Source organism: Meleagris gallopavo, chromosome 11 (assembly GCF_000146605.3).
Source record: "Meleagris gallopavo isolate NT-WF06-2002-E0010 breed Aviagen turkey brand Nicholas breeding stock chromosome 11, Turkey_5.1, whole genome shotgun sequence".
Taxonomy (NCBI): domain Eukaryota; kingdom Metazoa; phylum Chordata; class Aves; order Galliformes; family Phasianidae; genus Meleagris; species Meleagris gallopavo.
The window spans coordinates 5,967,107-5,983,585 of record NC_015021.2 but is presented as its reverse complement, the minus strand read 5'-3'; the positions used below and the strand labels follow the sequence as shown (position 1 = coordinate 5,983,585).

General features: G+C 42.8%; 1 long non-coding RNA gene across 1 annotated transcript; it reads left to right on the top strand.

Moving 5' to 3' along the window:
- Positions 1–13: 13 nt before the first annotated feature.
- On the top strand, positions 14–13,976 carry LOC109369446. The gene is made up of 2 exons (XR_002118507.2): positions 14–10,768; positions 12,731–13,976. It is a non-coding gene; the product is annotated as an uncharacterized LOC109369446 (long non-coding RNA).
- Positions 13,977–16,479: the final 2,503 nt, after the last annotated feature.

Genomic DNA, 16,479 nt, shown 5'->3' with positions numbered 1-16,479 from the left:
TTTTGCTGGAAAGTGCTGGCAGCAGAAATATTTTGTTCTTGTTGATTCACAGAGATTAGCTGACACTAAATGACTGAAGCTGAGCTGGGACTGACTTGTATGTCTGATCTCCGTGTGCTCTGTCTGAAACAATCTTCATTTTTTTCCTGTGTGAGCTTCAGAGTTTTGTTCAGAGGCAAGTCCCTGAAACCTAACTTCCCAAGGAACTCATGAGTGGTTTTTCTGGATTTATTCATTATAGAGTGGATCCTTCGTTCCCAGTTTGGATGCTTATGAAGAATATATGGTCAGATAATTGGAGAGAATTGAGATTGTGTTACCAGCCCTCAGTAACCCATGGTGACTGATGCACTCTTAGTGTAGTTTGGCTTGTCTTTCCCGTGCAGCTGCTTGCTGCTGTCTGCACCCTCATTGTGACTGCCCTTCCTGAGGACAAGGGACCAGCCCTGAAGCCTGAAAGTAGCTTCTGAATTTCTGCACTCTTAAATTTGCTTTTATTGGTTGGGATATGTTATTGAAGTAAATTCCTAGTAGGATATTGAATATTGCTGAATGCTGGGGTTTCTTTCTCTTTTTGAGCTACGCTTTAATTAGTCCTCTTTTTTATCGTTTAAATCATATTACAATACTATGAATCAGTGTTTATTTTGGAAGAGGAAACTAAATCTATCAAAGCAATTAGAAAACTAGAGGCTTTTCTGAGCTGGTGAGCAGCCTTGGGCGGGGGGGTTGTTGCTGTTGCTGCAGACAAGTTTTTAGAAAAGTCTCTGGGTAAGATGCAGATCATTGCCACAGCCCTTGCTGACAAAACATGCCGTAAAAGCAGAATCCCGTTGCTTAGCGACTTACAAGAGATGATTAACCCTTTGCAGCACGGGCAATCATTCGCCTATAGGATGACGTGCAATTATCACAAGGGCAGGATCATACAGTGACAGTAAAGATGGAGTAAAAAGTGACTAAAAATAATCAGAGGTTATGATATTTAACAGTACTGCCAGTATTTTTTCATATGACATCAAGCATTTCTAGAATTTCTGCTTGGTTTAAAGACTGACTCTGTCTTGATACTGCCCATGCACAGGAAGCCTTAAAGCAGAGAGTGGTAGTGACAGTAGGTAGGGAAGTTCCTCACCTCTCATCTCCTTCCAGTGCAACAGGGAAATTCTGAAGACCATTTCAGGCTAAAATACTCTCCTTTTAATTAAAAGCAGTACTAATCTCTGAGGTTGACGGGCTGAAAAATTTCAATTTCCTTCTCTGAAGAGGGCCTAGAATTCAGTAAGAGTGGATAAGCAGGAATGTTTGGGTGTGTGGTGGTTGTGCGCTGCGGTGCAGAAGTTTTCTATATGTTGTCACTAAGATGTTCCAGCACTTGAGTTGATAAGTTCTTGAGATGTGATCACTTGGACAATATTCATCTCATCCAGCTTGAGCTGTCTTAAAAATGTGTGGAGTCTAGACATCTATAGGCAGAGCGAAGGGAGCAGTTGCACTGGGTAATTCATTACCCAGTCTCTTTTCAGCACATCCGGGGTGGGCTGGGCTGCCCTGGTTTGCCCCTTTGGAAAGCAATGTAGAAAGACCAGTTTGTGTTGTGGCCTGTGGGGAGTGCTGGGTGAGAGGAACACAAGCCTCTGATTTTAGCAGTATCTTGTGTGGCATTATTTCCACAAGGATGATTTTCTAGTGTTCAGTATGCTGCTTAATAACAGTGAAACAGGGTTTTCAACTGCCGCTGTGGAAAAACACTCATATGGGAACAAAGGTCAAGGCACAGACAGAGGATTTTAAATTGCAAAGGCCTGCCTTTGTGAAATTAACCAGTAATAAAGTCGAGAATTGCCCTGAAGCAAGAAACACTGAGTTTCACCTCTCCCCCTTGTAATTTTGCAGCCGCAGCAATTAATTTCTGTAACTATTGGCCCCAGTTCTGGTAGCTGCAGAATAGATTGGGGCTGTTGGCTGCTGAGAACAGTTGCTGCATACACATTAAGCATATATGTGATTGATGGACTTTGTGCATCATCATCCCCAGCGCTTTTGTGTATTTGCTGCCATTAATGGAGAAAATTATCTTAGCTAGACACAATTCGTATTTGAAAGCGTGAAGATTGCATGCTCTTCTTGTTTGCTGAAGGGTTAACTGTGACCTTAACAGAGATGTAGAATCAATCCAGATGACAACTTGCTGTGAACACAGCCTTTCCTGCTGTACATCTGAATGCCATCCCTGTATCTCACTGTCTTTGGTCAGTATGATTTTGTATGGTCCTAGCAGGGCAAACACAGAAACTGCTGGAGAGCTTGTTATCTTGTTTCACAAACGTGTTCACCTGATGCATTTAAGGCTTTCAAGCTCCAGAAGGCACCCAGTGTGACAAACAAGCCGAGTGCAGGCCACTTGGTGTTTTGCAGCGCAGCTTTTCTTACAAATCTCCATGCCACTGCGAGATCTCTAGGGAGATTAACACTGTAACAGAGGCACAAACAAACGCAGATATTTCTGAGTTGTTAGCCAGATTTTTTTACTGCTGTTTTGAACATACTCTCTTAACTCACCAGCAGCAAAAAAACTCCTACCTCTGATGTCTGAGCTATTTTCCTTTAGCTAGTGCAAGTAAGGAGACACAGCTTGCAAATTGGGATGTTGTGGCATTTCACTAGAATGGATGGATTCAGCCTGTCTGAAATGCAGTTTCTCCTGGAGCATATCAAGAGAAAATAGCCATCTATCTTCCCTTCGTGCTTGCTGCTGTGTCACAGAGAGGGACAGAATGCATTATTAGCCCAGCCTTGTACCACTCCTTGCATGAATCAGTCATGCGAGTTACAGTTCTTTGGTTAGGAACTGGTAATCCTAGGCTCATGCATGTTTGTTTTAGGGCAGAGAAGAGCCAGGGGAAGTGTGAAATAAATGCCTATGTGCAAAAAAGTCCAACAACCTGTTTGTTCCGGAGGAGAGACAAGAATTAAAATATGTTTCCTGGGGATTAGGAGGGGAAGGGCCACAGTTCCCCACACTCTCTGGTGAGAGAACAGCACCTGCAGTCCTGCTCCTCTCTCCCCGGTCACTGAGACTGGAAATGGAATAAATACCCAATGCATTAAATTCTAGTCATGAGAATGGGGAAATAAAAGTCAACTAATCAAGAAATTATTGATTTTTTTTTTTAATTTGTTCTTGATTAATATGTAGCCATCCCTTGCCATGCTTGAATACACTTGCAAACACAAAATGTGAGACAGGCAGTAAGGAGTGACTGAACTCATTTTCACATTCTTTAATTGCAGCAAAAAGTATACTGTCTGTTGACCATATCTGATGTGGAAGGTTTGCATGCCCAGGTGTTCATCACGAGGGATGGATATGTGATTCCAGGTGAAGCTGTTGCTTTCAGTGCTGTCAACAGTGAGCCCTGGGGAGCTTGCTCTTTCAGTCAGATGACAGCTAGTGACAGATTTCTTAATATTTGTTACAGTGTTGATGCCTTTAACTGTATAGCACATCAGGAGAAAAAGATTCACTGTTCTGATTCAGCTGTACCTGGCCTTTTCGTTCTCACCATCTTAGCTTAATGGGGTAGCTTTTAAATGTAAAGCCTGTGACATGAGATTATTTAATTAAAATGTAAACAGCTGTATTTTGAATTCATCATGCTTCAGAGCTAAAATGAACTTTAATGCCATGATGCTACAGAACCCAGCAATTTTTACAAATATAACTTCAGTACAAAGTCACAGAAAGCTTAACTGTCCTCAGGCACAGCACAGGGGGCTATTCTGCCACATTTTTCAAATTTTTATGCTTTATTTTGTGCAGTTTTCTACCCTTTAAGTTGTTTTCCCTCCTACCCGCTCAGAACCTAATGAAAATGTTATGCTATTTTTTGATGGTAAAGAAGCCTCCCAGTCTTAAATGCTTAACCCTGTGATGGAAGTAGAAACTTCGCTCTTCTGCAGAGAAGGAAACCAGGCACTGGGAGGCCTACTGATCTGAAGAAGTCCCTCACAGAAATCCACAGCAGACTGAGGGAGACATGTTTGTGGTTGCCCTCCTGACACGCCTCGAAGCCTTGCTCTCAGATTTGCTATTTGAACTTGCACGTAAGTTATCCCTCATGCTGGAAGCACGGCTGTTACTAGGAATGTGCCCCGTGTCCAATCAAAAGGCAACAAGATCCAGAAAGAGAAAACCCATGAGTTTGGATGAATATGCACTAGTTGCAGAGTGCTGTTTTTTCCACTCAGTTACAGATACCTCTGGGTGCCCATGCAGACTGCAGCTAACATGGTGACTTGACAGACTGCTGCTGTGCTCTCCCAGTAGCACAAAGCAGAGCCTAGAGTCCCATCTTAATTTCACTTAAGAAATAGCAAATGGTCACTGTGTCTGTAAATCTCCATCAACTTTTTTATTCTCAGTGACTGGGTAAAAATCTTGCTGCATTTTTTGTTATAGAGTAGAACCTACTTTCTATCTAGGGTCTTCTTGCGGGCTGTCAAGTGCTAGCAGAGACCAAAGAAAGGCAACTCTTTGGCAACTCAGTTTCTTTCTGCTGGCATAGAGATTACAGTGAAGGGGTGTCAGGTAGTCACAGATGTTTAAGACTGTTGGCCCCTTGCACTCCTTAGTTTCTTCAAAGTCTCCATGTGAGGCCCTTGGCTAGAAGACGAGTGAGTGTTGATTAAGAACAACCCAGATTTTTGTCTTAATAATTAAAGAGCATGTGCTGTTTCTTCACAGAGGTATTTCAAGGCCCCTATAAACTTAGATGGTATTACAATACAGAGCCTGGAGACAGTGTTTTGCAACCATTACTCAGAGAATTAGGTAACTTTTTATGGATACTAAAGCCAGCTCCATTAACAAGGCTTACCTGTCTGGTTTTGAGAAATTTCTGGTGGTGGTGGTAGAGGCAATAGTTGATAGTTATGATTCTGTCTAAAAACTGATTTTTATTCTATCAAGAGGTAGAAAATACTTTGGGATGATGTTATAGTATTTCCTAGAACATAATTCCAAGAAAGTACATATGTAACAAATGCTAAATAATGAGAAGGGGATTCTATCAGCAGATTAAATATATAATTGCTATTGAGGAAGATCAGAGTCCCAAGGAATACATGACTGAATTTGATAGTAGACAAAGATGGTCATAGAAACCAAAAGTCTCCCAGTTACAGATATTCAGTGCTCTTATTGTGATCTGGACCACCTAAATCAGTCTGATGAACATTACCACTAGTTTTGAAGTGCTTTTTGACACCTTAATCCATATGAGCACTTTTATTTTCCTGATCCATTTTCAGAAGCATGTAATAGCGAAGTGTTTGTCTTCAGATGTTGCAGAGGGTTTTGTGTCCCGGGATCCTGGCTATAGCTCACAGCTTGGAGCACAGATAATACCCAATAATGAGGCAGTGTGATGTCAGATACAATGGCATGGGTTATTTGTAGAGAACAGCTGATTTAGTTTCTTTCCTTCAGTCCCTGAATGATGTACTGTGAGGTTTTGACTGCCAGAGATCTGCGTGTGTGAAATGCCAATGATTGTTTTATGCAAATGGGTTTCATGCTCTGGATTGCCTATAAGCAATTCAGGGAAATTATTTCTCATTATTTGCCATTTCAGCTGAGTGAAAGGCCTTGCAAGCTACAGAGCATTGAGTCTGATTCCTGAACGAACAGCTTTCAGATTCGTGTGGAGCACACAAGATGGCCTTTTAGTAGGGCTATATGCACATTCTCCACACAAGCCCTGATGAAAACATGTTTCTCGTGCTTTCCACTTCTGCAGTGTGTTCTTGCTGGTGTTTGCTTATCACTTGCAAGGAATGGGAGTGTTGCCTGGTCTGTCAGACAGAGCGCTGTGGGTGCTTCTTGGCAGCGTGTCCCTGCTGTAGGTTTGGGAACCGCTGGTACAGAAGCGGGCGGTCGGTGCTGTGCTGTCCATGGTGCTGCTGAGTCGGGGGAGCGACCAACTCGGTTCTGAGGGTGCTGCTTCAGAGGGGGGAGTGCGAGAGGGTAATTCATTTGTGGCAGTCGTAGCTCTAAATAGGAAATGATTAATATTTCATGATTATCTTTCTGTAAGGCATGGGTCTTTGGAGAATGCATCAGTCTGACTTGCTTAGAGAATTATTAGAGAATGATCCTGCCTTACTTAGCTTCAAATCAAAATGTAGTCAGGCAGTGCATGCAAATATCCTTATATTAAATGAGAACTCTCTGGCTGTCTGACTAATGCTCTGCTGTCAATACGTCAGTAAAAAGTGAACACTTAACTTTTAGAAATTTCTGTTTCATTCTCCGGTCTTACAAGTCAGCTGTCTTTTTCTCTCCACTTGATCTAAGTTTTACAAAAGGAATAATGAAAAACTCTTCTATGAGATCATGAATGTTAACCAATCACATAAATTGCAGCATCCTTGATTCTGATGGAAGCTGTTCTATTTTTTCTTATTTATTTTTTACTTTTCTTGAGTCATGAGCAAACCTTAAAATACAAGAGCTGCACAGAAAGCAATACCTCCTATTTTAATATGTGAGTCCATGATATCAGAGGCAGATGGTGGTGGTATGGCAATAGAGACTGAACCTTTCTTCCAGTATTCCACTACATTTTGTTGCCGTGTGATAGATGGCAGCAGAGGGGAAGTTTGACAAAATGGTGTCTGACATGGAAGTGCATATGAAGCAAAGGGGTGTCACCGAGGTAGTGGGTGGTGTGTTTCAGCAGTGGCGACAGCAGATCATCTCCACTGGTACTAATTTTGATGAGTATGAGATGCAGGCTCTTGTTCATCCCTGGTGAAAATGCTGAGCTAATGCTAGTGAGTTTGTTGGAAAAAAAAGCAGATGAGAATTTGCTCTATGAAATAGTGTTATTGTGCTCTTTGTATCCATTGTCGTTTCCATGGTAATGAATAAGTGGCAGTACTTACAGAGTGACCTACGTATTTCAGGACTGTTTTTTAAGAAAGACTTACGGCATATTGTAGCAGGAAGCTGTTATGCACCATCAATCAGCATGGAAAAAAAAGTGGGACAGATTCCTACTTAGGTGTATAGGTTCTATTCATTAATCTGACTTAAGCCAGACCAGAGGAAATGACACAAAAGATGATGTGTATTCCCTCAGACTATTGTAATGGCTTAATCCTTGTGCAAACAGCAATACTGCAATATAAATAATTCACGGCAGATTCTTCTGGTCCTAATCAGTGTTTCATTTTCTTGGACACAGTAGAAAAAACTACAAAAACATGATAAAAAAGAATTAAGATTGCAGAGAAATTAGGTGTTAAGAAGTGTCATCATTAAGGTGGTCTGTGAGATGTGGATTTTACTACCCTCACCCCACATCCATGCACACACTATGCTTGTTCTTAATTACATTCACATCTACCAATTTCATTTATACAATGAAGTGGATATACATAAATAAGTGAAAAAAAAGTACTGGTTCTTTCTAGGATGCTATTATGATTAGAATCTGTTTTCTGTCATAACTGTCTCAGGTTTTTAAGAGCTGTCTATAGTCTCTGAGGCAGAAAGGTGTATGTGGGAATGCAAGACAGTTCTATACTCATGCAACAATTGTAAATAAGTTTTGGAAAGAAATGGTTTGCCATTCTTGAAATTCCTTGAGAGCTCACTGAGACATAGGGTCATCCCAGAAATTTCATCTTCATTATCAAAGGATTCAAAAACTTAAAAACAAACAAACAAAAAACAAACAAAAACAAAAACAAAAAACCAAAAAACAACTTTTGTCTAAAAAACCCCAAGCACCTAATAAAATAATGCCTTTGAGGTACGTGTATTTTTCTGTAGGTTCAAGTAAACTTATCTGATGATCCCTCTTTTTTAGGCTGATATGTCAAGCAAGACTTGCTCAGCATTATTAAAATTCATATCGCTTTATGAATTTAAGACTTAAATCAGCACAATGCAAAATATGAAATCAAAAGCTACTCTGTAGGTCACAGTAGACTTCAGATAATAAGCAATATTACCATGGGAAGATACCATATTTACGAGTGAATTGTAGGTACCAGCAGAGATGTTGCTTTCAATGATCCATGTGGCAATCAAATTTGCATGTTTGTTTTATGAATTGAGTGCCTGAAAGATATTATCTGTTGGTGGGGTTTTTTTGTTGTTGTTGTTGAGATTCTTTCTCTTAAAGTGTCAATTGTGGCAAGAGCACTGATTGAACTGTTTTAATGATTATGAGTGAGGTTTTGTTTTGTTTTGTCTGGTGCCATTGGCACAGAAAAGCCTCTGCAGTTCTTCTTTGTTTCCAAGTTGACGCTGTCTTCATGCTGCTGTCAGTACAGTCTCTGTTACTTTTGACAGCCATGGTTCAATGTAAAACTAGAACTAAGAATATTCAATTGTATTGTAAATCTTAGCAAAAGGCCATTGTTCATCAAACCCTGACTTCTCAAAACACATAAGCATGTTTTTATTTTTATTAAGACAAATGAGTTTGGTTTTATGCATCTGAACCATGTACTGCCAATCCTCCTGTTTTAACACCTTTTAAAAACAAATAAATGGCTATAATTTGGCTGTTTGCTTCATGGATAAAAATCAGGGAAAACTGATGTTTTGTAAGTGTGTGGTGTATGGATTGTTGTGTATGGATTCAATCCTAGGAGCAGGTTCTGCATTTCTGCTTCCTTACAAGTTAATTATGCTGGGATTCACTCTGTTATGCTTCTCACATGAATTTATTTTACCTAAGATTTCTCTTATATTGTAAGCCTCATTTCATACATTTAATATCACTGTTTATCAGCTTAATTACCACCCCACCCCTTTGGCACAGATCCTGAAAGTGAGACTCAAGATTCCTGCCTCAGCCCTTGGACCATCTGCTTTTTCCAGTTCAGATACGCTAGATGTAGTCTCCAGAGGAGCTTTCGTTTTCTCAGCTGCACTGGCTGGTATACTGCAGCTGCATCCAGGAGAACCAAGCCCTTTCTTTCTCTTCCCAATGTCTACCATGTCTCCTTGGGTTGCAGTTCTTCCTTGACATTTCTTCTGTGCAACAGTTGACAAAAACCTCCCTGCATGGTCAATAATCCATTTAGTTCATCAGGCAAGATCTCCAGGGCCAGATGGTATCTGGTCTTTTGATTCAGCTTTGAGATGTACTAGTGGAAAACCACAGGCAGACAAAAGCTCCCTGTTGACTACATATCTACGCAGGAGCACACGCAAACCACGCTCTAGGTAACACTGACAGTAATTCATTGCAGTGCTTTGTGACCTGATTTTAAATAGCTGCAACAAATTGTTTTTGCCTTGAATTACAAATAATTTATTTTGGGCAAACCAGGCCACTTTTATGGGATCCAGCATCATGCCAAGTGTGGTAGGTACAGATGACAGGATGCCTGTCCTTCTCTGGAAGGTAGCTGCTAAGTCCCTGAGGGATGCAGCTCATGTTTGTGAGCTGCTCCTGGCTCTGGACTCCTCTGTGCATGCAGACCTGTTGCTGGGGGGATGGCTGTGGGTGCTGGCTGCAGCATAAGGTTGCAAGACTGCTCCAAAAATCTGGTGCTATAAGTCTGGTGGGAAAGACAGCATGCTGACCCAGACCTTCCCCCTCAAGAGATCATCACTGAACACTGGGATGTTTTAGGAAGGCAATTTCCTAGGATAGTGAAATAGAAGAGGTAGAAAAATTACAGCAGTATGTGTAGAAAGGGAGAGGCCTGGCTCCCATGAGCAGCTCTGGCTCTGCCCCTGCCTGCTGTCCCTCACCTGGGGAACCTGCTTGGTCTTGAAGCTGCAGGATGTGGAATAAGGATAGAATTGGGGAAGATACTGCCAGCATCATGTAATTCAATGTCACTACCATCAGGCAAGGTCAAAATAATATTACCTAAGTTCCTATGCTCACTGATGCCTGTGGCAGCAAAAGCCAGTTTTCCCTACTCAGTTCAAATGCCCTGTGTGAAGGCTTTTTCAGAGTGAAAGATTCTCAGCCAGGGCTCTTTCAGATGGAAGCCAATAAATCCTTCTGGAGAAATGCATTTCCTGCAGCCAGAGCCTTGTTGGCAGATTCTGACAGGCCAAACACGAGTATACAGCATCTGTAGAGTTTATGCTTTATTTTTAAGTGTATCCAGGAGAAAATTTCTGGAATAAGGATGCTGCAGATTTGGGTTGAGATTGTGCAGATTTGGGATTGTCTCTTTAATTTCACTTTTGAATCGCATTGCTATCCTAGCATCAAAGCAGCTGTTTTCATAACAAGCCTTCTGTCACATGGACACAAATGGTTCGAGTACATTACATTCAATTGGAAAAATTGCTTAGGTTTAATATTTTATTAAAAAAAAAAAAAAAGCTGTGCTAATCTCTGCTAATACAGAGACTATGCTGTCCCTCTTCCCTTCTATATGTTCCATTTTTAAATGCTACTTCTCCATTATGAGGCAAGAAAAATTGCCTTTGATCGTAGAGTCTTATTTTGGTCTCGATTTGGGAGTGCCCAGCTATGCTTGTAGTCATAAGCTGTCTGCACTCCTATTTAGATGAGATGGTGGAAGGACTGCATTCTCACTGGGCATTTGTCTCTTCCTGAATTTATTTGTTTTTGGAGCCTTTTTCTCCCTGAATTATAGGAGGCATCGATGCTGGGAGAGCATTGCAGTCTCACTGCCGTTCTTCAAGATCCTACAAGGAAATCCTGATCCATGCTTCACCCTTCTTGGGATTCTCCGTGCCCCTTACAAGTACAGAAAGGTAAGGATGGGTCATCTGCCCAGCACAGAGCACTCCCAGTCCAGTGCTGGTCTCCCAACCTATGAGCAGGCAGTGGCACAGGGCTTGGCAGAAGAGTAAGGCAGCAACCTGGGACTGGGAAGGCACTTAGCAGCCACGTGTGGCACACAGGCAGGATTTCCCTAGGGAAAAATTGCAGCATTTTCTCCTAATTATATGGATTTTACTTGCCAGTCAAGTCTCTGATAGCTGAGAAAAATGCAAGACTGCTATCTAAAACAGCACAGAGGTCCAAGGCAAATGTTCTTCCCAGCTTGCAGAAGTGTTACAAGCTGTCATTTAGCTCTCAGCCTGCTTGGAGAACTGATGGCAATGCTTGTATTTTGATTTCTGCTGGGGAAGAGCAGCGTGCCTAGCACTTATCCCTAGCCCAAGAGAGCGTTAGAGGACCAAGTGATAGCAAGAAGCGCTTACTGAATGTTCACAGTGCTGTATTGGGGGGGAGGAGTCCCAGAAAAAATATTTCTGGTTTACCACCAGGGATAAATGCTGTATTCTCCTGATGATTATTATTAAACATAGTCATTTCTGAGGCGTATTAGGATGCTTTGTGTCCAGATTTCCAGCTGTACCCATCCCTGGGGTCCCATCCCACGTTGGGATCAGTAGCTTGCCCACGTGCACTTTTGCGACATGCCTGTGGTGAGTTATCTGCTCCTCTTTGCTGCTCAGAATGTGCTTCCTGCACACCTGGTAACAGCATTAAACCCTCACGGACGAGGGAATTTCTGTGAGGTGACAAATTTGCTGTGCTGACATTCTGCCTGCCAGGACACACTTGCTGTGATGCTGGCCAGCTCTCCCTGGCTGTATATCCTGAAATACAAAGTCAGTATGGCCCAGCCCCAAAATGTAAGCCCTCAGCTTTAATGCTGATGGTACCAGCTTGCAGCACATGAGACAATGTGAATTTATGTTCTCTCTTTACTGTGAGTACTCCAGTTTGTTTTGAATTAACCTTTAAGTTAATATACAGATAACTGGACACGTCATGAAGTGTTACTGCCTTATCCACGTGAGATAATTTGGTGGTTTGGGATCTATTTGCCCTCTCGTGGGTAAAAGTTTTCCTCAGGGAGAAATTCTATACCATTGGCTCTGTGCTGTGCTTTGCAGTAAGGTTTTTTTTTTTTCTATTTTTGTCACATTCGTGACTAAATGCTATATTTGGTTTTGACCCAGCTCTGTATAAATTTTTGTAGGGGTAGAGCTGGAACATACATAGGCACACACTAGGCAAAGAAGGACAGACCTATGGCCACAAAAAATGCTGTAATGGCACCACGAAAACTAATAATGCTTGCAAAGACAGTGCAAGAGAACATGGTGATAACCTTTTATGACAAGGAAGCAGAGTGTGGCTTATTGCTCTCATAGCTTTAGCAAATAGATTCTTGCTTCCGCTGTTGCCAAAGCATCCATTGCCCTAATGGCTTGGGGAGGAGGATGTTTGCCTCTATTAGGTGTGCAGGTGTGTGACTTTATGCTCTGAGGATGGATGGAGTCTCAAAAAATGAGTAAGAAAAAGGAGGGTTAATGGGTGGTAATTTTGCTACTCGTTTCTATCCTGCATTGTCAGACAAGTGAGCAGGTAACAAAGAAGAGGTGTTCTGCCAGAGTCAGGGAGATCCAAAATCACAGAACTTTTCTGTGTTTGTGAGTGATTAACACAAAAATTAATGAGGCTTTGATGTAATTAAGGGATAAAAATGGCTTAGCCCCAAGATTGTGAAGATTCTATAGAGCAGAATTGCTGAGATGATTTAGCAAAGGATTAAATAATGTAACTAATCCCTGTGCACAGCTGTGAAATTGCTTCTATCCATTTATTTGAAATGAAAAGTCACAAAAACAGGTGAGCATACTGCTGTGGCTGTAACTTAGTTCGCTCCTGCATACTCCCTTTGTGTTTTCTCGTGCCAGATTCCATGGCCAACCAAAGGCCATTTTGGCCAGCAGACACCAAGACCGCATCGTGTCCCTCCGCAGCAGCAGCACCCTGTGAGCTGGCTGTGCTCTGACCCTGGGGAGCCCCAGCTGTGCGGTGCTGTGGCCTCTGCTGCCTGGATGCTGTGAGTGGGAGCTGTGCTGCCTTCTCTTCCTTCTCCCACTTACAATATGTGGGCCCTGCCTCCTTTGGACTCCCATCCTCTTAGGTCAGGCCTAGCTCCTTGCAGCAGCTCTGAAGCATCGGGAGGTGCTGGGTAAGTGATCTTGCATGGTCAGCCCGTAGGTGACACACAGCTGGGGCAGTGCTGCACCCTGAGCACCCTCTGTGCCTGCTCCCAGGTGCCAAGGAAAGCAGAGCCTGAGCCATGCTAATTAAAACTCTTCTCTTAGTGCTCTTTGGCAAAGTGCAAAGAAAACCTTTTTTATCCTCAGTGACTAAAAATAAATCCTATTTTGGGTTTAAGAAGGAGCCGCATGACTAAAACGAGCCGTTTGGTTTCATTCATGTTTGCTGTCTATTAATCCGTTCTCTTCACCCTCAGCAGAGTATGACTCAGACTTTCTCATTGTCTTCCTCCCTCACTATGTGTGTTTTGACTTTAAATCCTGCCGGCTGACGCACGCAGAGCTGACACCACGACAGCTCGATCCAGCCGGCTCCCAGCAGACTCCTGATCTTCACCGGCTGCTGAACGTAACACCCTGCCTGCTCTGCTGGTATTTTTACAGCTAATGTTGGTAAGCAGATGACACAGGCTGGTGAAGATCCTTGAAACTCCACGGGAGGAAACGCATGAGTATGTGTGTGGGAGAGGCCTGCAGATAAAAATACTGTGGCGGCTATGGGAGAAGACACGCCTCAATCTGTTGGTGGGTTGCTATTCTCGTTCATGGTAATAGAAGTGGAGGCTGCACTGGAACAAGTACAGCAGTAGGATCTTTCCCTGTTGATTCACTTGCTGCCTTCCACTCTCCCTCCGGTGTGGCTTCTTGACTCCTCTCCCACCAGAAGCAATGGCCAACCCAGCTCCAAGTCTTCCCATCACCCGCCAGGCACTCAGCACCCCCAGCACTGCGGAGCCCCCATTTTCCTTATGCCATTATCTCTTCCCCTTCCAGTTTTGCTTATGAAATTTGAACCACTTAGCATGGACTAAATTTAGGGAGGCATAAAGTATTTGCGTACAAATACACTTGATTTTCCAAGTGTGAAAAATAAGCACGAAATAACAAGTCTAATGTTGGACTTGAGAGGAGGTCAAGTATTTTAATTTTAAAATCCTTTAAAAGAATCTGTATCTGTGATGATGGATGAACTTTTTTTTCTGATGGAAGAAAACCTCTCCCTTCTCATTACAGTCAGAATACATGCAGATAATCAAGTCAGATGAAAGATGAATTCCAAATATGACGATAGCTCTTCTTTTGTAAGAAATGCCACATAAATGAGTTGTAAACTATTTTTAGTTGCTACTGGAAACAGAGCTAGGGGGAAAATAAATATTGACAAAACCCTGCTTTATTTTTAAGCAGTTACTGATTGTCCGGTGGCACCAATAAGGTGAGAAGAGAGCTGAAGCTGAAGCAAGTGGTGTAAGCTGGTCTGGGCTTAGAGAACAGAGGCCTAACAGCCCAACAACATTATTCCTGCATGGCTATAGCCATCCCCATTGCTGCTTCCCTTCACATGGGCTGGATAGAGGCAGGGCTCGGGGTCCCTGAACAGGGGCAGCAGTGGAATCCTTGTGACTACCCTTCTGCTGGGGCTGAGCATGAGGACACTGAGCCCACCTTACCTTGTCACCAGCCAGGAGCATTCCTGACACAGCTCCTCCAAGCTGCCTGGCTTCTCTTTCTGTATTGGTTGTAGTGGTGATGGACATCAAGATGAGTATGGCAAAGCAGAAGGGCTGGATTCCCCCTGCCTCTACTGGCTGCAGTGATGGTCCTTCCTGCAACAATGCCTTGGTTCTTGCATATAATGGAATGAAATCATGAACATGTAGAATTCAGGTTTGATTAACTTCTAGCTTCTCATGACATGCAGCTGCGTAAGATAGAGCATGTGACAGGGCAAGCCACTCAGAGCAAATGCCATTTATTACTGCTCTGTTCCCAGGACACACAGGAGGATGCAATATGGTCAGAATGAATTCAGAAAAAAAAAGATTGCCAAGCTCCTATGGCTTAGAGGTTGATACTGAGCTGGTTCTAATGCAATTACCTAAATTTCAGAGATGCTGTAATGTGATCTTACTCTTCCTTAAAATGCCATGGAATTTCTAATGACAACACAGATCAAATTTTCTGTTTCGTGACTCACTCCAAGGAAAAGGAAGCAATGCACTCAATATGAATAATAAAGTAAAAAAAAAAAAAAAAAAAAAAAAGCAAAAAGGTACCTTCATTAAGGCCCTCCTTTTAAGCCTATGTGAATCTGATCATCAGCACAATGACCATGTGAAGTTCAGGTTTTTGACAGCCCAGTTATGGATACCCTTCTATAAATTCTATCCACTGAAACCAAAATATCCATGCAGAGCAGAGCTAAGCCAAGCATCTGCCTGCCTTCTCATGCTGCAAATCTCAAGTGAGCAGTTAAGGAACAGAGGAAGGAATTGTGCTGATGTGCCAACTAATCAGTGTGGTATGAAAAGCATGCCAACGCAGGAGGTCGGGGTGGAGGGATGGATGGGGACAGCACGATGATTTCATGTGAAAGAACTTGCTAGATAAACGTCGGGATTTTGGTCGTGGAATGCATGAAAAAGAGTCCATTGGAAGCACATGCAGAGGTACAACAGAATTCTTGACATTCTGAACTGAACATTTTCTTCTTTCTTTTGTTTTTCTTCTCTTCACGATGACTGTTTTCTCAGCAGACCAAGAAATGCAGCACCAGCTATGTCCACCTGCAGGTGCTGAGGGTTTTGCACAGACACAAGATGGCCTTGTACCTTCCTGGTAGCTCCATGTGTGCTGAGGAGAGGCTGCCTGACCTCCAGTTCTGCCACAGCACACGCAGCCAGGGCAGTCCTGTTGGCCGTGCACACAGCTGCTATGAATTCTACCTTGCTGTTCTTCTGTCAGTTTAATTTCGTAACATTTACTGCTTTAGAAGGTACATTCATCCTAGGGTGTTGGTGGTTTTTTTTTTTTTGTTGTTGTTGTTGGGTTTTTTTTCCATTTTGTGCTGCAAAAGGTCAAAATTGTCAGAAAAGATTTATTCTGGGGGAAAAGGAGACCCATTAAAAGCCAAGGTAAAACCCTTTCTGGAACAGAAAGGAATGAGCCTAAGCTGAAGAAATATATTCCACGCCATGCCTCCTGATTTATGGCAGAGGTATTTGCTCACCATACCGATCACACATGCAACTGCTGCCCTTTGCACAGGCAGTGCTGAGGACGCACCATGACCCACAGGCAGTGCCTGGGGACTGCGGAGCTGAGAGTCCCCGTGGGGACACTGCTGGCCTCGCCTGCCCCCGCTGTCCCAGGCCGTGTCCCTGTGCTGTCACATAACCGTGCTACAACTCGGTGTCTCTTAAAAAAATCCCCACCGAGGTAGCTGCGTGCCAAACTTCACCCTGGGCTGCCTGGCACGCACCCGTCCTTGCAGCGTGGCTCACACCCATCTTCGCATTCATCTCACTATTTATTCTTCATCCCTTCTTTTCCTATTTTTCCCCCTTTTCTTTAATTTTTCACATTTTCGGTTTTTT